At 37.7% G+C, this 26,463-nt stretch overlaps 1 long non-coding RNA gene across 1 annotated transcript; it reads right to left on the minus strand.

Moving 5' to 3' along the window:
- Window positions 1-892: 892 nt before the first annotated feature.
- LOC141415065 (uncharacterized) lies at window positions 893-25,191 on the minus strand. Its single transcript, XR_012440089.1, has 4 exons — window positions 24,970-25,191; window positions 23,200-23,375; window positions 1,429-1,535; window positions 893-1,043 (listed from the first exon to the last, which is right to left on the minus strand). It is a non-coding gene; the product is annotated as an uncharacterized lncRNA (long non-coding RNA).
- Window positions 25,192-26,463: the final 1,272 nt, after the last annotated feature.

A 26,463-nucleotide genomic window follows, 5' to 3' on the forward strand; every position in this document is an offset into this window, starting at 1 on the left:
CTGCATTTAATTGCTGTTAACCAAATGAGTAGTTAATTACAGGAAATAATAAGAACTTATATTTTTAAAGTAATTTGCAGGTGTAAGAAGGCTATTTTAATGTATATGTTTTTGTACATTAAACGTATAGTGATTGAGAGTGATGTAATCAAAAACAAGTTTGGGCTTACTACTAATATAAAACTGACAATTTCAAGTAAAATGACTGTGTAGAAAGCTAGTTGTTTTTTTGGTTTTCTACTTTCCCTCTAGGGTTTCATGATAAAGAAAATATTGTGCTGGTAAATGGATGGAATTGGAGAACATCATTCTGAGTGAGGTTAGCCTGGCCCAAAAGACCAAAAATCGTATGTTCTCCCTCATATGTGGACATTAGATCAAGGGCAAACACAACAAGGGGATTGGACTATGAGCACATGATAAAAGCGAGAGCACACAAGGGAGGGGTGAGGATAGGTAAGACACCTAAAAAACTAGCTAGCATTTGTTGCCCTTAATGCAGAGAAACTAAAGCAGATACCTTAAAAGCAACTGAGGCCAATAGGAAAAGGGGAACAGGTACTAGAGAAAAGGTTAGATCAAAAAGAATTAACCTAGAAGGTAACACCCAGGCACAGGAAATCAATGTGAGTCAACTCCCTGTATAGCTATCCTTATCTCAACCAGCAAAACCCCTTGTTCCTTCCTATTATTGCTCATACTCTCTCTACAACAAAATTAGAGATAAGGGCAAAATAGTTTCTGCTGGGTATTGAGGGGGGAGAGGGAGGGGGCGGAGTGGGTGGTAAGGGAGGGGGTGGGGCGGGGGGGAGAAATGACCCAAGCCTTGTATGCACATATGAATAATAAAACAATAAAAAAAATAGAGGAAATATTTTTTACCTGTGCTCTGGGAAGTGATAGTCTGGTCAACAGTGACTGTGGTGCCTGCTGATGTATGAATGGTGGTCACTAGGGATGGTGTCTTCATTCATTCTAAGCACTGCTCCATCCCATTGCCATCAACAGTAGCTGTGATTCTTCTGGAAGGATCTGGAGAGGAACTTGGGAAAGGAGAGGAGGCACAAAACAGAGCTGAACATTGATCCATATCAAAATATTTAAAACATCAATGTAAAAACTAGATTAAGAATTTAACTACCTTCCTTCAGCTAGCATCATTTTATTTCAGCAAGATTCAAATGAGAACTTGAAAAGTTCCAGTTCAAGTCACTTTGTAAATTCTAGGAATAAAAGGGATAGACTACAGAGCAGTGCTGTGGTCTGACTGTGCACCCAAAGAGCATGCACTGGAAACTTACTCTCCAATGCAACAACTTTGAGAGGTGGAGCGTAAAGTGAGGCATTTAGGTCACGGAGGCTCCACCCTCATGAATGGGTTAATGCAGATTGTAAAAGGGGCTTGATGTTGTGAGTTCAATCACTTACTGTCTTGTGTACTTTCTTGCCTTTCTGCCTTCCACCATGGATGATGCAGCAAAAAGCCCCTCCCTGGAGATGGGACTCTTGACCTGGACTTCCCATCTTCTAGATCTCTAAGAAATAAATTTATGTTCTTTGTAATTACTTGGTCTCAGCCATTCTGTTGTAGTAGCCTTTTATAAAGGCCTCAGACAAACTCCTAGATTTCCCCCCAGTTTGGCAAAAGAACACACATTCTGGTGGCCAAAAGAGAAGTATATTCTAACTTTTGAGCAATGGCAAGAAAGTATCACCATAATATGTTCTTTATTGATGTTTAAAATATTAAAAATTAATACTTGTCTACTGCATACTTTGGATGAATTTGACCACTACTTATATTTGAAGGAATTTTTTAAGTTATGCCCAAGTGTGCTTTTTTTTAGGTCTAATATTTTGCAACCACATTGTACTTCTTTTGCTTCGAGACCAGAATTGCTTGAAGCCCTGGCTTCAGTTTACATGTTGCCTACAACGTTTGTCTGGAAGATTTTTTGACTCTTTTTAAATGAAGTTTGCACTAGCATTCCAGATTTTTAAATGAAGGCACTTTTAGGCCTATCCTTGATTTTCTTTTCCATTCTAGGCTTCCGAAGATGATTTAATATTCCCTACATCTCGGTGATCCTGCAAGGAGGTTGTCGACATCAGCTTCCCACCTTCAGCAGCTCTCAACTGTCAAATAGAGGTTGCTCACCAAACAAGGGTCCTGGCTGTGACCCTGGTGTTTCTGCACAGCACACACCTTATCTTCTAGCATTAATACCCCTTTCTTCCACCTTAGCAAATACTGTTATGTATTTTGCTCATTTCCGTTGGACATGTTTGATATTACTTTCTCTAACTGAGTCTATGACTAAACAAGAAGAGTTAAACTATACCGATAACAAAAAATAAAATTTAAAAGATACTACTTCTTTCAGCTCATAGAAACTGAACAGCAAAATAGCAGAAACTTCTGGAGGGAAAAAAATTAATCCCGTACGAGGTCTTGCTGTCTGGGATGTGTAGAGGGGAGGAGGGGGTAGGGTAGACTTGTCCTTTCACATCTTCAAGGTCAGAATCATTCTAAATTCTAAAAGTACATATATGCTCACATAGACTGTTGGTTTCTTTAATTGATAAAATTGTACATTTCTCTCTTTAACCATAATGATCACTTTTGCCATCAATTCTATTTTTATTTGACATTAAATGTTCCTACACAACATTTGGAATTAATGAGACCTGTTTCTGCTCTTTTACATTCAGTATTTCTATGTGGCATTGTTTCACATAAGCCAAGATTTATATTTTAGTTGGGTGCCAGTGGCTCACATCTGTTGCCCCAGCTACTCCAAAGTCAGAGATCAGGATGGTTGTGATTCGAGACCAGCCTGGGCATAAAGTTCACAAGAACCCATTCAGTCAATGACTAGGCACAGTGGCACACACTTGTCATCCCAGCAACAGGAGAAGCACAAAGAACCAGATCATAGTCCAGGCCAACCCAGGCATATCTCAAAGGCATATCTCAAAAATAACCAAAGAAAAGAAGGGCTGGCGGAGGGGTTCAAGTGGTAGCACAAAGAAATGAGTTCAAACCCCAATACCACAAAAAAATAGTTTTATATTCTAAAAAATTCACTCTGATAGTTTTAAGCCTGTAATAAATGGGCTTAATTCATAAATATTCATCACAATCACTGATATATTTGGATATCTGGAACTAGTTTGACTGTATTTTCTTTGCATCTTTTTTCCTTTACTTCTAATCCTGATTTCCATGTATTTGATAATGTTCCTGTATACTTTTTGTTAATGACCTCAGAATGTTAACTATAAGTGTTTCTTAACAGATTGATGATGATTTGGTGTCTCTATTCTCTTCATAGAAACAAGGGCCTTGGCTTGCATTAACTACACACAGGACAGCATCCCCTGTCCCTTGTGCTCTCTCCCTTCCCTCTCCTACCCTCTGTGTTACTATTGTTACTGATTACTGTTTTAAACAGTAAAAATAATTAGAAACAAAAGAAAAAAGGGACTTGGTGTGGCAATGCACATCTGTAATCCTAGCACTTGAAAGCCTGAGGCAGAAGGGTCACGAATTTGAGGCCAGCCTGGGCTACACAATGAGAGAGAGAGAGTTTGGGGAGGAAAGTAGGGAAGGGGGAAGGAAGGAAGGAAGGAAGGAAGGAAGGAAGGAAGAAGGAGGGAAGGAAGGAAGGAGGGAAGGAAGGAGAAGGAAAGAAGTAACGAAGGAAGGGAAAGCTAAGGGTGTGCTGTTATATCAGCATTTATATTATCAGTTTTATTTCATGATCCTACTACGCATATTTATTTTTCTTGCTAGGAAAATACTTATTAGGATTTTTTCCAATGAGATCTGCAAGCAATGAACTCTATTCCAGTATTTCTGAATTTTGAAAAACCATCTTCCTTATTGTGAAATTCAAGGCTAATGAACTGAGGCTACTCCTCTTTTGTCTTCTGGTATCATTTATTGCCAATAAAAAGTCAGCTGTCAATGACCTATGTGCTGTCTTTTCTTTCTGATGGGCTCTTTTATATTATACTGTTTCACTATAATGTATAGATGTGGTTTTCTTTTTTCTTTCTGTTTGGGGTTCTTTATTTGGAGGGTATTTTTAATTTAAGGATTCCTATCTTTTTCTTCTATATTGACTAATTATAATATATATATACATATATATAGGATATGAAGTTATGTGGAATGATTAAGATTAAGTGAGGCTACTTAACCTATTCATCACCTCAAACACTTGGTATTTTTAATGATGAAGACATTTGAGATTTACTTGTAGCAATATTGAAATGTACATACTCAATTATTAGCTATACTTACCATTCTGGATGCAATTGATCTAAAAATAACCAAACTTACTACTCCTGTTTGACTCAGGCTTTTTACCCCATTCTCCCCCACCCCAGCTTCTGTAACCACCATTCATTCTATTATCTGTTCCTATGAATTAAATTACTTTAGATTCCAGATGTAAGTATGAACTTGTTCTTAAGTCTTCCATTTGTGCCTTTCATTTCTTTCTCTTCTCTTGCTATTCTGGCAAGGACTCCTAATGCTACGGTGAAGGAGTGAGATGAGCATCCTTTCTTATTCCATATCTTGTAGGAAAGGACTTCAAATTCCACCAGATGTTTTTTCCACTAGATGCTTGTTCCGAACCTCATAACATGATCTCATGTTTCTGTGAATTTGTGTATCACATTTATTGATTTGCAAATGTTGAACCATTCTTGCATTCCGGGAGTAACTCCCACTGGACTATGATGAATGATCCTGTTAAAAGGTTGTTGAATTTAGCAGGCAAAATGGCTCAAGTGGGAAAGCACCTGCCTACCAATGTGAGGCCCTGCATTCAAGCAAACCCCAGTACCGCAAAAAGAAAGGAGTTGTTGAATTTGATTTCTAGTGTTTGGTTGATGATATTTGGCTTCTGGTTTGTGATGTCCTGGTTGTCCTGGTCTAGCTTTGATAACAAGGTAATATTAGCTTCAGACAATGAGTTTGAAAATATTAATTCCTCTTCAAATTTGTGGGGAAATTTATGAACAATTTGTATTAATTCTTTAAATGTTTTCTATAGTCAGCAGTGAAACCACCAGGTCCTGGATTTTTTTTTTTCCATTCTCCTTGCTTGTTAATAGTCTATCAGACTTTTTATATGTTTGTGATTCAGTTATGGTAGATTATATGTACCCAGAAATTTATCCAATTCCTTTCAGTTGTTCAGCTTTTGGGCATTTGGGGTTCACTCAGGCCATGTAATTGTTTGCAGTGTCTATTATGATTCTTAGAATATCACGATTTCATTTCTGATTTTAAATTTTTTTTCTTGGTTAGTCTAAATTTTGCCAATTTTGCTTATGTTTTCAAATAACCAACTCATAGTTGTATCAATCATTTGTATTTTTTCTAATGTTTATTTCATTTATTTATGCTCTCTTCTGTGTTGTTTTTCTCTCCTGCTGCCACTGGGTTTACTTTCATCTTTATTTCCTTGAGATGTAGCATTGTTTGTTGATGGTCTTCTTTTTGATGTCATTGCAGTAAACTTTCCTCTTAGAACTGCTTTTGCTGCATTCCACAAATTTTGGTATGTTATGTTTCCATTTCTTCTTTGTCTCAAAATATTTTAAATTTCTTCTCATTTTTCATTAATCCTTCAGTTGTTCTGGAGCATATTGTTTAGTTTCCATGCACTTGTGAATTTTTTGAAATTCATTTTGTTATTAATTTCTACTCTCATGTCATTGTGGTCAGAAAAGAAACTTGATATAATGACAGTCTTCTTACACTTGCCAAGACGTGTCTTGAGGCCTGCCATATGGTCTGTTCTGGAGAGTGTGCATTTGAGAAGGTTGTTTATTCATTTGCTGTTGGAGGGAATATTCTGTGTAAGTCTGTGAGGTCCATTTGATATAAAGAGTTGTTTTAGGCCAAAGTTCTTTCAGTTTTCTGTCTGAATGAGCTGTCCAGACAGTTATTGAAAGAGGTATGGTTTTGTGTTGTAATCTCCCTTCCTTAGATCCTTTAATATTTGCTTTATGTACTGATGTACTCCATTGTTGGATGCACATATTCACAATTCTCACATCCTTTTGGTGAGCTGACCACTTTATCATTATGTAATGTCCTCCTTTGTATATTTTACAAGTTCTAGTTTAAGCACAACCTTTGTTCTCTTCTGGTTCGCACTTCCATGGAATATGATTTCCCATCCCTTCACTTCAGGCTATGTGAGTCCTTAAAAATGAAAGGAGACTTTTTAGACAGTGTATAAGCAGGTCTTGTTTTATTTTTTAAATCCCTTTGGTCACTTTATATCTTTTTATTGAAGAAGTTAATCCATTTACATTCAAGGTAATTATTGATAAATAAGGAATTACTGCTGCTATTTTGTGAATTGTTTTCTCTTTGTTGTGTAGAGACTTTCACTCCTTTTTTCCTCTCTTGCTATATTTCTAATGGAGTGATGTTTTCTATAGTGTTGAACTTTAATTTTTTTTGTGTTTCTCCTATAGATTTTTGCTTTGGGTTTTCATGAATCATACATAAAACATCTTCCAACAGTCTATTTCAAACGGATAACAATTTAACTTTGATTACACACAACTGTACACATTTTACTTTCTGATGTCTGTACATTTTGGTTTATGAATACCTTGACTATTTTAGCTACCGTTGTTAGAAGTTTATCTTTTAATCCTTATACCAGGAATAAAGTTATTTTACACACAACCATTGCTATTCTAGGGTATTCTGAATATTGATCTCTACTACTTATACCACCAAGTTCTACACCTTTGTAAATTTTGTTACTGATCCTCTGCCTTTCGTTGATATTTGTTTTGGGAATTCAGGAATCCCTTTGGCAAGTCCTAAAAGGTGGACCTAGTGGTGGTGAGCTCCCTTAGCTTCATTTGTCTGGGAAATTTTTATTTCTTCCTCATTTCAGAATCACAGCTTTTCTGGGCGAAGCATTCTTGGTTGGCAGTTTGTTTGTTTGTTTGCTTTCCTCTAGCACTTTGAATATATCATCCTGCTCTCTCCTTATCTGTGAGGTTTCTGTTGATAATAACACTGTTACTCCTTAGTATGTGATGTATTTCTTATCTCTTGCTGTTCTCAATCTTTGTTTTTGGGTTTTGACAGTTTGATTATTATATATCATTGTAAATTCTTCTTTGGGTTGAATTTATTTGGTGATCTCTATACTTCCTATATCTGAATGCTGGAATATCCCCAAATTAGGGAGTTTTCAACCATTATTGCTTTGTGATTTTTGACCCTATCTCTCTTTCTTCTCCTTCTAGAATTCAATTATACCTAGGTTAGGTCTCTTGATAGTGACTCATAATTATAACTCATATCTTTGCTCAATACTAGACATTTTTTCAGCCATCACTTTATGTCATATTACTTCCCCATTATTCCTTCTATTTTCTTTTCCTGGAAGTCCTGTTGGATCTACATCAGAACCTTTTGACCTATCTCCCAAAGTTTATTGGTTTACATTTATATGCATATATTTTCTTCACAATAAATTTAGGATAAAAAAATTTGGGGTAGAAATGTAAGAATAATGTCTATCTACCCATTTCTATACGTGTATACACTTGCACATATGAATGGATGGATAGGTAGTTAGGAAAGGAGATAGCTAGCTAGCTAGATAGATAGATAGATAGGTAATAAATAGAAATAGACGATGGATAGATACATAGGTGATAGAGATGGATAAGGGATATAAATAGATGGTGGATACATAGATGATATAGATAAAATCTGTGTGAAATTGTCAGTACTATCTCAATTTTTTATTCCCTTTTGAATGTGTTCAATGTAGAATTTATCTCTTTAGTTTTTGTATGAATTGCTTTTTTATTTCCAAGGTTACCAACTTGTTCTTTTACTTAAATACATTTATTTAACCTCTGTATTTTGTGATTCATTATTCTCATTTCATGTGATTCCTCATTTATCTCATTAACAATTTGTAATACCCTCAAAATCTGTTTCAAGATTCCTCTATCCTTTTAATTTTGTATATAGTGAATTTATGTTGTATTTTTGTTAGTTTGGCTCTTTCTCAGCACTAGAACTTTTAAATATAGTTTGAAATTTTTATTTGTAGGCTCATATGTGGGATGTTTGGTTCTTATATGCACTTCCTCCTCTTTCTTGCTCACCCTGTGTACAGTGCACTTTTTGGCACTTCACCTGCCATTCCTAGGGCCTCAACTCCAGGACCAAGAATTCAGCAGTCAGGTGGCACTCTACTGCTGTGTTCACTGAATGTCTTACCTACCTTTGCTCCTGATGAGAGAGTGGTGCCAGTGCCTTCCTCTTTTCTGGGCTCATGCTCCTGAGGGCAACCAGGATGAGCTTTTTCAGTCTTTTTTTTCATCAACCTGATTGTTGCTCTCCAATCCTCTTTGAGAGCAGCAATCCCAATTTCCTGACCCTGACATTTTTGTCGTACCCTTGGGCCCTGTTACCCACAGTAGCAAAATTCCTTCCATTCCTACTTACTTCCAGACCTGAAGTCTGTATATATCTTCACTGGTCTCATAACTTTACATTTACCTTTCTTTGTTGGTCTACTTGAAGATAAATCTTTTTTATTGAGCAGTTTTCTCTTTTACTAATGTGTCTATCACAGATAGACATGTGTTTGAGAGGCTTTGGTGGCACAGGGCTTCAGAGAAGTATAGCTCAGGAACAGAGGCGTAACAGTCAGCTTTCTTCAGTTCAAATATCACTTTAATCCAAATGCCATCTGTATGAGCATGGGCAAATTATTCAATCTCTATGTTTTTCCTCAATTTCCTCCACTACAAAAATGGAAATAATTACTGATGCAAGAATTAAATGAGATTTATAGATACAAAGCATGAAAAAATGTGAAATCCTTGCATGTTAATTGTAATCTTAACCACATAATTAGGGCACAGTCTTGACCAAGAAGTATACTATGAAAGATTTTTAAAGAAACATTTGAGGTTTTTTTGTTTTGTTTTTCCTTTTTTTATTATTATTCATATGTGCATACAAGGATTGGGTCATTTCTCCCCCTGCCCCCGCCCCCTCCCTTACCACCCACTCCGCCCCCTCCCTCTCCCCCTCCCTCAATACTCAGCAGAAACTATTTTGCCCTTATTTCTAATTTTGTAGTAGAGAGAGTATAAGCAATAATAGGAAGGAACAAGGGGTTTTGCTGGTTGAGATAAGGATAGCTATACAGGGCATTGACTCACATTGATTTCCTGTGCATGTGTGTTACCTTCTAGGTTAATTCTTTTTGATCTAACCTTTTCTCTAGTTCCTGGTCCCCTTTTCCTATTGGCCTCAGTTGCTTTTAAGGTATCTGCTTTAGTTTCTCTGCGTTAAGGGCAACAAATGCTAGCTAATTTTTTAGGTGTCTTACCTATCCTCACCCCTTCCTTGAGTGCTCTCGCTTTTATCATGTGCTCATAGTCCAATCCCCTTGTTGTGTTTGCCCTTGATCTAATGTCCACATATGAGGGAGAACATACGATTTTTGGTCTTTTGGGCCAGGCTAACCTCACTCAGAATGATGTTCTCCAATTCCATCCATTTACCAGCGAATGATAACATTTCGTTCTTCTTCATGGCTGCATAGAATTCCATTGTGTATAGATACCACATTTTCTTAATCCATTCGTCAGTGCTGGGGCATCTTGGCTGTTTCCATAACTTGGCTATTGTGAATAGTGCCGCAATAAACATGGGTGTGCAGGTGCCTCTGGAGTAACCTGTGTCACAGTCTTTTGGGTGTATCCCCAAGAGTGGTATTACTGGATCAAATGGTAGATCGATGTCCAGCTTTTTAAGTAGCCTCCAGATTTTTTTCCAGAGTGGTTGTACTAATCTACATTCCCACACCAACAGTGTAAGAGGGTTCCTTTTTCCCCGCATCCTCGCCAACACCTGTTGTTGGTGGTGTTGCTAATGATGGCTATTCTAACAGGGGTGAGGTGGAATCTTCGTGTGATTTTAATTTGCATTTCCTTTATTGCTAGAGATGGTGAGCATTTTTTCATGTGTTTTCTGGCCATTTGAATTTCTTCTTTTGAGAAAGTTCTGTTTAGTTCACTTGCCCATTTCTTTATTGGTTCATTAGTTTTGGGAGAATCTAGTTTTTTAAGTTCCTTATATATTCTGGTTATCAGTCCTTTGTCTGATGTATAGTTGGCAAATATTTTCTCCCACTCTGTGGGTGTTCTCTCCAGTTTAGAAACCATTTCTTTTGATGAACAGAAGCTTTTTAGTTTTATGAGGTCCCACTTATCTATGCTATCTCTTAGTTGCTGTGCTGCTGGGGTTTCATTGAGAAAGTTCTTACCTATACCTACTAACTCCAGAGTATTTCCTACTCTTTCCTGTATCAACTTAAGAGTTTGGGGTCTGATATTAAGATCCTTGATCCATTTTGAGTTAATCTTGGTATAGGGTGATATACATGGATCTAGTTTCAGTTTTTTGCAGACTGCTAACCAGTTTTCCCAGCAGTTTTTGTTGAAGAGGCTACTATTTCTCCATCGTACATTTTTAGCTCCTTTGTCAAAGATAAGTTGGCTATAGTTGTGTGGCTTCATATCTGGGTCCTCTATTCTGTTCCACTGGTCTTCATGTCTGTTTTCGTGACAGTACTATGCTGTTTTTATTGTTATTGCTTTGTAATATAGTTTGAAGTCAGGTATTGTGATACCTCCTGCATTGTTCTTTTGACTGAGTATTGCCTTGGCTATTCGTGGCCTCTTGTGTTTCCATATAAATTTCATGGTAGATTTTTCAATCTCTTTAATGAATGTCATTGGAATTTTGATGGGAATTTCATTAAACATGTAGATTACTTTGGGGAGTATCGACATTTTTACTATGTTGATTCTACCAATCCATGAGCATGGGAGATCTCTCCACTTGCTATAGTCTTCCTCAATCTTAAAGAAACATTTGTTAAGGAAATCACAAACAAAGAAGCAAGTACTACAGAAAACAATTAATACTTCTGATATTCTTCCATAACTTTCTAATGCAGATTCAGATGGTTCCTGGCTTGATGGCTCAGTTTAGGAGTTTTTAATTCTACATTGGTTTGAAAGCAGTATGTGTTCAGCAAAAACCATATTTGAAATTTTGACTGTTGGTTTTTTTCCCAAGCAAGCAATATGCAATAAGGTACTCTCCTGTGATACAGACAGTGGCAAAGCCACAGCGCCCAGGCATGCACGTAATCACGAGAGGGAACCATTGACACCATACAATGAACTATGCTGGATAGGTTTTTTTGTGTTAAAGCAGTTTCAACTTCATGCTTTTTCAATTTACAATGACTTTGTTAAACTGTAATCTCATTATAAATTGAGGAACATCTGTACAAATATATACTTTCCGTTGTTCAGGAATATGCTATCAACTTATCCTATGTGAATAATAGTCTATAATAAACTAAATGTTCTTTTCACTGTTATCAATAACTGCCCTGGATTTTTGTATATACAATTGGAACATTTGGGTAGTATTCTTTTGAAAGTGAAGTATGAGAATCTTTTCCAAGACTTATGAAACATACCAACAAATTAACTTACAAAACATTTTTCACTTTATATTTCTTTCAAAATGTGGCAGTATCACTTATCTATTTTTAATGTAGACAGATCTAGTGGCATTGGCTAATTTTAGCATCTTAGAGCTATATCCATCTTAGTTTTCTGTCCAGTGAATCCATATTGAGCTATCTGGTTCTACTGACAAATTACATTTCAGTTTCTGCACAAAGTCTAATTATAATTTTGTTTATAGAGATACTAAAAATGCCTTAGCGAATTCTGTCTGAATGTTATAATCTGTACTCTGTAAAAATGTAAAACCTGATTTCAGAAGAAATTATGCAATGTGTTTTTATTCCTTTGCCTTTCAAATAACATGTTCTGAAAGAGGAAAAACTCTAGAAATTGGTGATTATTTTATGGTCCAGTATATGAACAACCTTGATGAAAATTCTGCATGTCCTAAACAGGTCATGCCTTCTACAGTTGTTGAGTGTTGTGGTCTATTAATATCAGTTTGGTCCAGGTTACTCATAAATCATTCCTATTTTTTATAATTTGGGAAACAATATGTCCAGTTGTTCTATCAATTACCAAGAAAGGACTGTAAGCTATTCTATTATAATTTTTATTTTTAATTTTTCCTTTTACTTCCAAGAGCTTTTGACATTCAAATTCTATAATTGGGTATATCATAATTCTTATGCATACATTATTAATTCATATGATAATCATGTACATAATAATAATAATTAAGTACATAATACAATTGTGCCAACCTGATGCACTGGCTCTTTCATTATTATAAACATTCCCATTATCTCTGGTAGTATTGTTTTTGTGTAGCCTTGTTGGATTTCTATATAAATCCCTGCTTTCTCATAATCAGTACAGTGCATCTTTTTCTGTCCTTTCAACTTTAAAATCTATTTGTATCTATTTTAAATGTGTCTCTTGCAGACAATATATAGTTAGATGTTGCTATTTTATTCAATCCTAAAATCTCTGCCTTTTTGTGGTAGAAATTCTTTCATTTATATTTAATATAAATATGCTTGTACTTAAGCTTGCCATTTTGCTGTTTGTTTTAAACTTATCTCTACTTTTTCTGATGTCTCTCTCTTTTACTGCCTTCTTTTGAAATAATGGAATACATTTTCCATTCCACATTCAGCCTTATATAGACTTTTTATCTATGCCTCCTTGTAGTTTTTAGTGAATACATTAGGAATGGTAATGTGTCTAGCTTAAAGCTATTTGCAGTGCTTGAGTTAATATTAGACTTCTTTATATAAAATATAAAATATAAAAAGCTTACAAAACCTTTGTTCTATTTGCCTTCCCCTTGTTATTATCATATTTGGTTAGATCAAAAAGAATTAACCTAGAAGGTAACACACACGCACAGGAAATCAATGTGAGTCAATGCCCTCTATAGCTATCCTTATCTCAACCAGCAAAAACCCTTGTTCCTTCCTATTATAGCTTATACTCTGTCTACAACAAAATTAGAAATAAGGGCAAAATAGTTTCTGCTGGGTATTGAGGGGGTTGGGGGGAGAGGGAGGGGGCGGAGTAGGTGGTAAGGGAGGGGGTGGGGGCAGGGGGAAGAAATGACCCTAGCCTTGTATGCACATATGAATAATAAAAGGAAAAAAAAATAAGACGATCCTCTGCAAAAAAAAAAAAGATTTCAACACGTTTGTTTTATAGTTACATTAATTAATTTAAGGTTTTAAATTTTTTGCATGCATGTTTTTCTATGCGCTTAAATATCTCCAACTATCTGCTGTTTGAGGGAAATCTAGGGTAGAGGAAGGGTTTATGCCAACTTGAGTGAGGCTCATGCCTCTTGCAAATTGAAGCCCTAACTTTCTGGTTACTCAGTCAGTCCCCAAAACTGCCTCCTAACAACTCAAGTTAATAAGACTATAGCTTATTATGGCTTGGAAGTGTCCTCAGGTAAAACGTCATGAATTTTCAAATTTCACCTGTTATACTCTGTCTTTGAAGATCATACTGTTTTATTCTATGTCTCCTTTTCCATTTCCCAACGTAACTTGAAATCGTTTGGTTGTGTAAGTATTTGATGGGTCAGCATTTGCAAAGGACCTCCACACATTCTCCTGCTCACTTCAAATCATCTATTCATGACTTATGATACTGAGGACAATGTGAATGCTATGCAAACAGTTGCTCTACTGTGTTGTTAGGGAAAATGACAAGAAAAAATGTTTAAGCCTGTTCAATATGGACACTATTTTTTTCATATTTCCCATCTTCAGTTGGTTGAATCATGGATGCAAAACCCACAGATACAAAGGACTGACTATAGTTGCAGAAATACAACAATGCTTGCAATGATTTGAATTTCCCCACCAAACCTCTCGTTAAAATTTAATCCCAATTGTGAAGTATTGACAAATGAGACCAGATGGGGCTTTTAAGAGGCAATTAGGCCATTAAGAGGTATTAATTCTTTTCTGGGAGTGCTCACTCTTTCATCTCTAGATGTCACCATGTCACTATTTTCTCTTCCCCTTCTCCTCCATGGCATGAGCAGAAGCTGAGCAGACACTGGTGTCATGCTTTTGGATCCTAAGAGCTATGATCTAAATAAACCTTTTTCCTTCATAAATTTCCCAGTCTCAGATGTTCTGTTATAGCAATAAATGAACCGAAAGAGTACATAAGTCATATTTCATAGCTACAAATCTATTTTCATCCCAAAGGGGAAAAAAGCAACTTGCTAATTTAATTAAGATGTGGAATTTCTCCACTTTTCAAGTCACCAATGTAGTGTGACTCCAGTAGAACTTTCTATATGGATGGAAAGGTTTCATAGGTATGTTGTCTTATGGGGTAGCCACTAGACACGTTGAGTGATTGAGATGTAGCCAATGATCCCAAGGAACTGATAATTTATTATTTCAATTGTAGAGAAATAAAAAAAATTAATTTGCCACAGAGGCTCATGCCACTGTGCTGAGCAGCATAGGGAGCACGCGAGTGAAAGAAGAAAGATGTTGAAATAGCAGTAGAAGTCACTGTTGATGAGATAATCCCAATGATCTTTATGTGCCTTAATAAATCAAGGAACTAATGAGTTCAGTGGCTTTATGATATCAAAATAATATTTACTCACCCTTAAACATACCATTTCCCTAAAAAAACACTATGTAGCATTTATATTGCTACTCTTTTTGAACTGTACTTTTAGGAACAAAAAAGCTAAATGATAAAATGAATCCATTAATTGATTATCCATTTCCCCATGTAGGTGATGTAATAATATGACCCCCAAGTTAGAATAACACTTACCTGTGCTATACTTAATTTACGATGATGGATATGTGTGTAAGTAAGGTTAGGGTCACATCTTACTTAGAAAGCAGGATTTCAGCTCAAAAGAAATGAAGGTGATTTAAAGCATCCTTAAAACACTCCTTTCATGTACAACCATAGAGTAAAGCTTGACACTAGCCCTCAATAAATTCCCCCACAGCCCATTTCTTATATTTAGATGTCACTGGGAGTGAATGCATTTCCTTGATCTTAACTGCAGAGTCCCACCCACGTTCTAGAACCATGGGGATTATGACCAGGGAAGAATCAGGGAAAGACATCAAGCATCTCAGCTTAATAATCACCATGTCAATGCCACCAAGCAAAAAGGGTAGAAAGGACTTGCCTCTGACTATCTCAGTTTTCTCTGTCTGTCTCTCTCTCTCTCTCTCTCTCTCTCTCTCTCTCCACACCCCTCTGTATGTGTATGTGTATCTCTCTGTGTGTATATCTCTCTCTTTCCCTCCTTCCCTCCCTTCTCTCCCTCCCCCCTCTCTCTCTATATGTGTACTTTCTCTCCCTCTCTTTCTGTGTATCTCCCTCCCCCTCTCTGTATGTCTCTCTCTCTCTCTCTCTCTCTCTCTCTCTCTCTCTCTCTCTCTCTCACACACACACACACACACACACACACACACACACAATTACTCTCAAAATCCGTGCAGTTTAATTCTAACAAGTTCTATGCAGATACAAAACTATATTATAACACAGTTTGGGGAAATTATCAGTATAAATCAAAGTTTGACCCTAACTATGTACATTTTGGTTTCACAGAAAATCCAAACCGCCTCTTTCTTTAACTGTGCTAGATAATTAAAGTTTTAGGCTATCTTTGGAATCACCAGGAAAATCGAGTAAGAGTGTTAGATCATCTCTGAGCACAAACAATTACTGTCCTCACAAAGACTGGCCAGTTGAAAGCATGTCCTAATTAAGGTGTCAACACAAATTGTCTGCCATTGTCTGGTTCTAGAGTGCATTTGATCTGACATGTTTTCCTTCTCTGTAGGTTTCTCTTTTAGTGCTGAACTGAATTATCAGACTTGCCTGAATGGTGCAGTTACTTTCATGCTAAAGCAGAAATAAATAAAAGCATTGATAAGCCTTATACATTGACTTAAGGAAGTCCTGAATTATAACAGTCCCAAATACATTAGACAAGAGGGCAGAGTATAACTTCGTAATTTCATTAGGTTTAACTCATCTTACATAGCAATAAATGACATTTATTTTTGTTAAAACCCTGTCATATGTCAGATTCTATCCTATAAATACTTTTCTCTCTCTCACCTACTTATCCTTTTAACATTTCGATATGGAATAGCAATAATACAAAGAATATCAAAATGTACCAAGTACTTAATACAACATGCAGAGTCATGGTCTTGGCTTTCAGAAAAGCATCTTTGCTCTTAGGATATGAATCTTTTTGAATCTTAAATTGAACCCTTTACCAAAATGACTTTCCTACATTGACTGGAACTGGTTGGTGCACTGTATTTGATAAGAAGAGTTGTGTTTTTATTTGGGGATGGGATGATTTTTCATTTTGAATTATTGTTTGGTTTTCTTTCCCTACAATTCCATTTTGAGCCACAGTGCATGAAAATTGTCTTATTTATTACCCAAAGATCAGGGTCATTTGGTTTGTGTGTTTGCTCAATTCCTTCAGTGCTATTGACTCGTCCCCATAAAGCAACTCTCAACTCCCTTGTTTCTTCCTAGTAGTCCTGTGCTTTCCCATATCTCTAGAGTTAGCTTGTCATTCTGCCACACTTGAGACATTTTGCTTTCATTTTTCCTGTTATCGTCCATACTCGAGAACCGATATATTTAGAAAATTGCCTTCTCCCTGTTTACCTGCCTTCTTACCACAAGAATTCTGCAATAGGACTTTTTTTTCCTTACAATCAGAATATAGTGAGTAATCAGAAAAGACCCTTCTGGAGCCATAACTGCTCCTCTCACTAATCTCTGGAAAGTTTCTCCACTCTGGGAGGAATTCCTGGTGTGTTCCTGGTTATTTCATCCTATCACATGGCTCGTGCTCACATATGCAGCCTGCAGCTGTAGATGGGGAAGATGAAACTCCATTTAAACATAGTCCCTCTAATGGTTCTGAAACATGTTGGATATTTTTCTAAAGTCAAATATAGCTTCATTTCTAAGTCATTCTTAAGAACTCAAAATATGCTTTGATGTATTATCTAGATTACCATCTAGTTTTCTCCTTAAGGAGAGAGTAAGGGGTGGTATGTATACATAAACAGCAACTACTTCAACTGAAAAATGTGTGATCTTTATCACCCACACCCCCTTTGTGTTGAGCCAATGGATATAGTTCTGGCCCCCACACTAGACTGGGCCATGGAGGTCAATGGCACATGGACAGTGCTTAAAGTTACTCATGTGTACATCCCAGGCTGGAAAGGCACTGTAGTGCTCTAGTCATAAACCCACGGTTGATGCTTTTCCATGAGCATTAAAGATCAAGCACAGAAGCCACAGGCATGTCTTAGGAGCCTGTTCACTGACCTACATGCGCTCTACCACACCTTTAAGCAATCAAGTAGATGAAGTCTCTAGGATCTTTGGAAGAAAATCAATTAGAAAATAATCCATCTTCCATTTCCACAAATTGCAGATCTAGCTAAGGAACCTTACATCTTCCCATGTGCACCACAAAAATGCATCACAGTTGGTCTTTCTGAAAATTACTGCTCACTATCTTCCTTTCTCCATAAGCTCTGATAATTTACTTAACCTCCCAGTTTTGATTTCCCCATGGATTACTGTACGATTAAGTGATGGTAACACTTAACACACAGTAAGATGGTAGAGCCATCTTACTGTATGTCCTCAGTAAAAACTTGATAAATGAGTGTGGTTTCTGCTATTAAATTAGTAAGATGCTGATGATGGAGGTAGTTTCACTTCTATATAAAGAAAGGGACACTGAGGAGGGGACCAGACCTTGAAAAATAGAGAGCGACAAAGGGCCTTTCATACACTGTCAAAAGCAACCCAGAAGCATTTGGTGTGCTACCTGACAGAATAGAGTGTCAAATCAAGAAGCTGGGCCTAGAACCAGAAGGGAGGGTGGAGGTAGAGGAACAGAAGACAGTTTTGGCAAGAGAGACTGTCTTAGTCTGTGTTCTGTCACTATAGCAGAGCACCTGAGACTAGACTTAAAGAATTAAAGTTTATGTGCCTCATAGTTACGGCACCTGACCAAGACCATGGTTCTGGCACTTTCTTGGCAGCTGAAGAGGGCTTCGTTTGCTGTGTCCTAACTATGAAGAGGGCATCACACAGAATGCCAAAACATGTGCTAACTCTAGACTCTCTTCCCTCCTTATAAAGGTGTCAATGCCATCATGGGGGCTATTCCCTCATGGCTCATTAAAGCCCAAAGGCCCCAGCTCCAAATACCATTAGTGTAGGACTTTCCCACCCAGGAACTTTGGTGCAACGCAAACCACAGTGGAAACATTAGGCCAATCTGAGGTAAGCAGCCATAGTATTCCCCCAGAGATGAGAGAGGCTAGGGGCTCTGGCTAGTGACATATTTGCTTACCTCCTGGACCCCCAGATCTCATCACCAGTGCCAAGGTTCCGAGTTGACATCTACAAAGGTCATCAGTGGGTCTTGGGGACTTCATTAATTGGGCCAAACAAGGAGAGAGGGACATTTATTGAGATGGGGCTCAAGTAGTAAAGACTGGCAGGCCTAGTGGCATTGTCCACCCAGGTCTGAACATTACAGCAAGAATGTGCAAAGGTGGTTAAATGAGTCCAGATTCCCCTAGCTCCACGTGCAGGACACATCAGGCCACCCATGGCTACAGGGTATCTGATTAGCAACTGACCATGAATCTGTTCCTCCACAGTGCTGTGTCAGGCCAGGGTTGTCGTACGCCCTTCTGGCCTTCCCCAAGCTGACTACTGTCACTTCTTTAATAAGAGCCTATGATGATTTTTCCTAGACTAACAATAAGAAAAGCAGTTGTTCAGGAGGCAATAAAATAAAGCCAAGTCAAGAGGATGGTAAATATTAAATATAAGTCACATTTAGACATTTCAAACCAGGCCATGTGCTAGCAAAACATTTCTTATGTGTCCTTTAATTAAGCAAAGATGCAGGAAGGCCATAAAATACCATATCTTGCAATCCGCTTTCACTTAAGTAAGCAAAAAAGCTCTTATTAGCCAAGTTTCCTGAGTCAAGAAGCATAGGCTTCATGTCAATGAAGTTAACTGTTAAGAACAAAGTATTTTAACTTCAAATTGTCATTCAGGAAAGAATTTTGAGTACTCTTTTTAAAAAAATTGGCAGTTGTCATTTAATATATGATGTGATCTAAAAGCATATTATTTTTTAATGTTACCTAGGAGATTTCATCAGCTTCATGACATTCTTAATCTTTGGTATAATTGTCTAAATTGATAGAACATCTTTTATTAAACTGATGGAGGCACAGCCTGCCCTTTTAGAAGTAAGTAAACAGGCATGATTATTCAGGTCTCTGAGTTCTTACTTCCTTTGTCTCTGGCTTTTTTTAACCCTCCTAAAACTCTCTGATAATGATAAAAGTGACATTGTTTTAAAAGGCAAGAAGCACCAAAATTATTTTCTCTCTGACCTTTGTAGTTTCCAGGACAATTGGCTTCTGCCAGCAAAATGGTTCAAGATTTTTCTCACAAAGGATACCTGGCATTGTTCCATAAGGAAAGTGTATATTGTTCACAATAAGAAAAGTTATTAAGTCCTCATCTTTGCTCAGAAAATAAATGGACCAACATAAAGTTGGAGCGTAATCTAGGACTACTAAGGAAAACAGTGAAGGAAATGATTGGAAAATTCCATGGATTGCATTATCTGCAAGTATGCATGCAGTTTTATCACTTTGTGCTTTATTAAGACAAATAAAAGGTTTTAAGGATAGTTCTCGATAGCCTTTTGATGCAAGCAGCACATGACACTGTTAGGCTTAACATACTAAAAGTAAGTTTCATAAAGAGAATTATTGGGAAGGGAAAACTGAAAAATTACCCTTAAAAATTCATATAATACGTTAATCATGCTTAAACCTCTGAAACTGACTATTTCCATAAAATAAGGAGCTCGGATACAGTTTCCAGCTCATTCTAAACTTAACTCTGCATGATCCATCACTAGCTTTGGTTCAAAGCAGCAATGTGCATTCAGAAGGTAATGGTCCCCAAGTCAGCTGCCCCAGCTGCTTCTAGGACTTCAAAATAAACTGGCCTGGCTTATGTACCCTTGCAAATTGCATCGTCTATGATGAAAATATGACATTATTGTCACTGATTCTTGAGCAACTTTAGGTGAAATAGCTGTGAGGGCAAACTTAGGGTCAAACATCTTTTTTGGTACCAAAACAAGTGGGTACTGCTTATGAACCGTTTTTCACTCAGCTGGAGATACAGTGTAGTCAGGGAGAAGGAACCAAGTGTATTAGAGCCACATAAAAGAAGCATACATTTACAAATAATAAGATTCATTAAGGAAAATAATAGAACAGGCAGTACTAGTCATTAACTCTAGATTCAAAACTCTTCAGATTTCTCATTCACAGTAAGCTTTGTGGTATGCCTCAGTTTTTAATAGTCTAGCAGCTTTTTTCTATTCTTTTCTTGAAAGATGATTAGCTTTGAACATTAGAATATGCAAATACATGTAAAAGACTGGCTTTACTGACCATTTCTTTGTGTTTGGTATACATTTCTGTATGGCATAATATTTCCACTTGCACCGGTTTCCTGGCATGAAAATGTTTATTGCGCTCATTAGCTAAGAGGGTATCGGCACTGGTCCAATGAACACAGATCTGCCTTCTGATTTCAGCCATTAAATTGCAATGGGATTCACAAGCTTAACATTGTGGGTGTGAGGATAATAAAATGGAACTCCATCTTCAGCCCAGTTACCATGGATGCAGTTAAAGGTCATAGAGGCAGCTGCTAACTAGTGGCCTTCTGAGCAGTGTGTCCCCTCCTGCTCTGTGTTTTCCAGCACTTCCCTTTCTATAGGACCATCCTAGCATACCTTCACCTACTTTGGTGACACGCTAACCTCTTTAAGACAATGGGCTCACGCTTTCCAAGACAATGGTTGCCATGGTCCTCCTCTTTTATTTACGTATATGGATAGGATATAGAATCAGAAGGTAAAAGCTTTAATAAAAATACACATTTGCTGTTGCTTCAGCATCCTGAATGACTTTCTCATTTTCTGCACACCGCTCTACATTCCCAACCAAAAAAAAAAAATGTGTATAGTAAATTCCCATTTCCGCTTAAACTGGTAATGGGTTCAGGCACTGATGCATTCACAACGCGAAACATCAACTTCTTCTTCATTCGGCCCAAAGTCCTAGGAGTTAATTCCCTGTACTGCATGAGGTGTCAGGGTAATTACTGCTGATCAGCCCTATTTCTCTGTGCTGCCCAGCTTCTCAGGCCCCCGTTTACCCACGCACCAGCACAACGCTACGGTGCTTTCATTCACCCAAGCGTCTTAATCGAAAGGGTTTGGACAATATTCAAAGAGAAGAAGTGGGGGAAAATTAAAAGTAACCAAGCAAAATAAAGTGCATGGCAAGAAACCTGAAAGCACTACAAAATATTCTCTGATGTCAACACTTCATTTCAACAGATTTTTTAAAAATTCTATTCATTCCCAGAAGAAGGTACTGGGGCCTTGCCTTGGGCAATCTCACTTACATGATCACGTTTTGAAATATTTGGGGGAACAGATAGCTTAAAAAAAAAAAAAACACTTGGGGAAAATTTGTTGTTTTATGTTCTGTTTAAATATCAGTCCAAATACAAAGAAACTTACCAAAAAATTGTTGTGCACCTCTGTTTTAAATATACATTTGTATAACTTGTCATTTCATAAAAATAAATTAAGTATTATATGAGCCAAATGTTTCAATTCCACACAAGAGTGGTTTCGGGGACTCTTGGCAGGACGCCACTCCATTCATTTTTATTTCAAACACAATGTGAAGTCTTTAATTTTAATATACTTTATAACTATAATGGTTAGAAGGCATATACTGCACTAATTCATCCTCATCCTCTCCTGGTCCTGGGGAGGTTTCACTGAGGGACAGAAAGATGTGTGGATTTTATGTATCTCACTCCCAATAGAATGTGGAAGAGGCCATAGGGTGCAGGGAGGGCTGAAAGACAGGGGGAACCAAACACGTGAGGTTCAATGCCCTAAAGGTTGGCTTTGAACTTGGCTTATTAGCCTTCCATGTTCCTGGTCTCCAAGTTCAAGTGATAGTCAAGTAAAAAGGCAATGACTAGAAGATGTCACCACTGCCACCTGGTGCTACTCCCCAGCTCAGGTGGCTGCTCTCCCAGCTCTTTAGCTGCAACAAGAAGAGTATTGGTCAGTCAGCTGATGGGACTCTCTCTGTAACTACTCCGAGGGATGGCAGCATGGCCATGGGCCAAATTCTTCTCCACAGCTCCTTTATTCTCTGCAACCTCTCTGGCCAAGAGTCAGAAAACCAAACAGGGACAAAAACAACTGCACAGTGTAGAAGACTCCAGCCCTGTTGAATCCACTAGCCTCTGCCAGAAAAAAGAGGAGGCTGATCCCCAGTAAGAGGGGACAGAGTGGCCACGAGGAATACAAATGCAAATCTATTAATCCCCAGTGATAGCCATGAGGCTTCCCTGTGACCTCAGCAGCAGAGTGGTATTTCTTCATTAGAGGGGCTGAGTGGAGGTGGCGGGAGAGAAAAGCAATTTTCATTCACTAGGAGACTGTATTATGGGGAACACCGGAATAACATGTTTCAAACGATCAGAGACTTCAGCTCCACTCTTCTGATGCCACACTTCTAATCAGAGAATTTCTTCCTGTGCCTTGTTTACTGTTGATATTTTCTGGCTGATTGGAGAGGAATGACATTTTGACAATTTACTGTAGCAGTAAGCACTGTACAAACAAAAGGTGCTGATGAGAACTGGAACCCATTATTATGTAAATGACGGCTGAGTAACACAGAAACCATCTCCCAGTCACCATCATTGAGACCAGTTTTACTCAATGATAATAATTTTCATGATTGGAGACTTCAGAGTGATCAGAAATATGCTTTAGCTGTTGCATTTATCTACTGCTGGTACTTGACCCTTAATTAAATTCTGAAACTTTTTATATAATAAAGTAAAATACAGCTGACATCTCTGTTCAAACAAAGAGGCTCAGACACAGAGCTACCAAATAAGATAAAGGTATTTCAGACTTACCTCACTGTATTTATAGTAAACATGGATTGTACAGTGTATTTTGAAAACGAGCTTAAAGTTTAAAATGCAGATGTGTGTTTTCAAGTAATTTCAATTCTGTACTTTGGTGCTGCTCTCCTTAAATGATGCTGAATCTCTGCAGACTCATCTCGGACACGTCATAATTTTAAAAAAATCTGCCAGAAAGACATTTAAATGTGCTCTGAAAATAAGTTCTGTGCATTCTTTAAATCTTCATTTTAATATCTAGACTATTCAAAGCAAGTCTTCAAAACTACACAGTTTAGTAAGCCATTGCACTGGATTTTGTAAAGGAATATTTTCCTCATGAATTTGTTCTAGCCTTAAAAAAAAAAAAAGAGAAAGCCAAGGCAAATTCTAAAACAGCATTTGACTTTAATGAAAAATTGATTGGCTAAAACAGATGTCAAAGTGAAGCTACAAAGAGCCAGGCATTCTGCAGGTATCAGCTCTTTTTTGAGGATGGTTGACAGCAGAGAACTTGGGCTAATGTGTCCTTATTCTCTCTGAATTCTGCCAGTGCTCTGAGCACTTATTTACCTTGAACGTCCCTCATTCTTTCAGAGCAGAAAAAGAAAAAGATCTTCATTTTGAATATGTTAATAAATACAAGTCAGCTTACAGAGGGCAATTGTGTGAGCCGGGTTTTTAATATTTCCTTAGATATAACCCTTTCTAGCTAGGCAGCTCACAGAGCCAATGAGCTAAGAAGGTAATTACTTAAGTGGATTTCATGAAGAGTAGAAAGATGATTGTGCCACATTAAATAACAATTGTGTCCTTAATGATGTGTTGGGTTATAATGCAAACATCCTCCCCATCACAGGCGGCACCCAGTGCACCTCTCTAATGACTCCAGGGGCTTCGCCCTGCACACGCGGCTTGCACAGCCTGTGTAAACACGGAGGGAGAGCGTATATTTTTTTAAACTGCACTGCCTGCAGCTGTGTGGTCATTGATAAATTAGCTATGAATTGCTGAAATACTTCATAGGAATATAAACAGTGTTGGAGCTTTCTTTGTAGCTTTAAAATAGAAGTGAATTTGACTTGAGAGAGAAGACTGCAATGCCACAGCACAACCTTCCAGAAGGCTCCTTCTTTGTTGCCTGTGAAGGCCCTGGATGGTCACAAAATCTAGGGAAATCACCCCTAAAAACATGAGAGGGGGTATGAATGCAGTGGAGAAAATGCATTGTTTCAAAAGAGAAAATTTTTAAATGTGCGAGAATGTGTTTATTATCACTCAAAAATAATATTACCATATATTGGATTTTATTACTTTAAAATGTATAATATTCTGAGCATCCAAATCCACTCAACTTGGTGCAGAAACAGTAAGGAGAGACCACTGCTACCTAACTTGAAGGAAGAATTGTCACAGTGATATAAACAGAAGGAAAAATTAAAAAGATTATTAGCCCATGGCGATAAATTTTCTTGTCTGCTCTTAGAGGCAATTATAAATACCATTTCCCAAAGAGTCCGTAAGACGTCCCCTCATAGACAAGCCCTTGAATCTCTGCAAGGTCATTTATTTCTTGATGTTGCTGTTAATAAATTTGAATGATATGATTCAAATGAAATATACAAAATGCAATAAACAGTCCAAATATTGAGAAAATACTTTGAACAAATCCTAACAATTTGGTTTTCAGAGAACAGAGAAATAAGATACCTGAAATCAGAAAACTCTTCTAAAGCTATCAATTAAGTTTACTATGGGAATGGAAGTGAACAAATCTCTTACCTGTTTTTGCTATTTGTTTGTTTGTTTTACTTGTGGAATGAAGACATTCAGACAAGGGTAGATTACTGGAAAAAGATTCCTTTGCCTGAGGAAAACCGTGATCCGTGGCTTGTATTGGCAGATATCGTATGATTGTTCCTGGATCCAGCTTTGGAAATGGCACCACAAATTCACATTGAATACTCATGAATGAGCTATGTATGATGAGCCAAGAATCCAGCTTTACTGATCTGAAAACCCAAAAAGGAAAAGGAGGAGGTCACCTTTCCTGGCTCTGGGTTGTGTCCACATCCAAGCCTACTTTATTTAATGTGTCCTTCTTGTTCACAGCAGCCCTTTCAGAAAGCGCATCGGACACCACAGAAGGATTGGTCAGAGCCTGTGTCTAACCCACCTGTGGTAGCTCTCTAAACAGGACTTGTTTAGTTCAGCTTGAGTTTTAAACAGCTTGAGTGGAATCCAGTGTGGGAGACAAACCTATCAGCATGGAAGCCCAGTGATAATGGAGCCAAGTGCTTCAAACAGCTCTGAAGGAAGCAATGCTACAATACCGATGGTAACGAAAGCTATTTCTCATTTCCAAAATCCTTTGTATCCTCAGATAACAGCTCATACAGTACACTGACTAGTCTAAACTTATCCAGCAAGTATCGTACTGTGAACTCTAAGTAGTTAAATAACTTGTGCCCATTTTACATGCAACAGAAATAAGACGACTAACATAAATCACCCTACCAAACCCATGACAATAATTGCATCACTGGAAATAGCAGAAAAGTCAAGGACTTCCATGGAGAAGGAGCTTAGCAGTATCTACCTTCCCTTGGCACAATGTTTGATTCTGAAAGTACCTCCATGGTCATTTTTAGTGATGTTCTCACATGCGATGAGCCAAGTCTGTTATACTTGGACACAGTTTTTTAGGATACAAACTGCCTCAAAATATCTGCTTGGACTTTGTTTTCTTGGGGGAAATTCATTTGAATAATAATAGCTGATAGTTGGTTATGTGCTTGATTTGTATTAACTTACCAAAAACAATCCTATTAAATTAGAATTTGCTGTCTTCAGTCCCTTTACAGATGAGGAAACTGAGCCATCAAAAACTAAGTGACTTGGGGTTGGGGCTGGAACTCAGTGGTGGAACACTTGCCTGCATGTGCAAGGTCCTGTGGCAATCCCCAGTACCACACACACACACAAAAAGACACTAAGTGACTTGCTTGAGGCCATGCAGCTGAGGGTAGGAGGTGGTGCATTGAGGACCAAGATCTAAGCTCAGTGGAGTCTTCCAGGCCTGGACCACCGAGCAACTCTGCCTCCTGCAGAATGTTGATGGAGAGAGTGGTCCTCCCAGACCATGGGCAGCATGGAGGTAACAGACGTTGATTAAAAACCTATTGTGAATGGCTGACGCATTTGCTTTTTGAAGACAACACATTTGGATGTTTCTTTCTCCTGTCATGAATGTACAAAATTCAAATTAATGCCCAC

This window comes from Castor canadensis, chromosome 12, assembly GCF_047511655.1.
Source record: "Castor canadensis chromosome 12, mCasCan1.hap1v2, whole genome shotgun sequence".
NCBI lineage: Eukaryota > Metazoa > Chordata > Mammalia > Rodentia > Castoridae > Castor > Castor canadensis.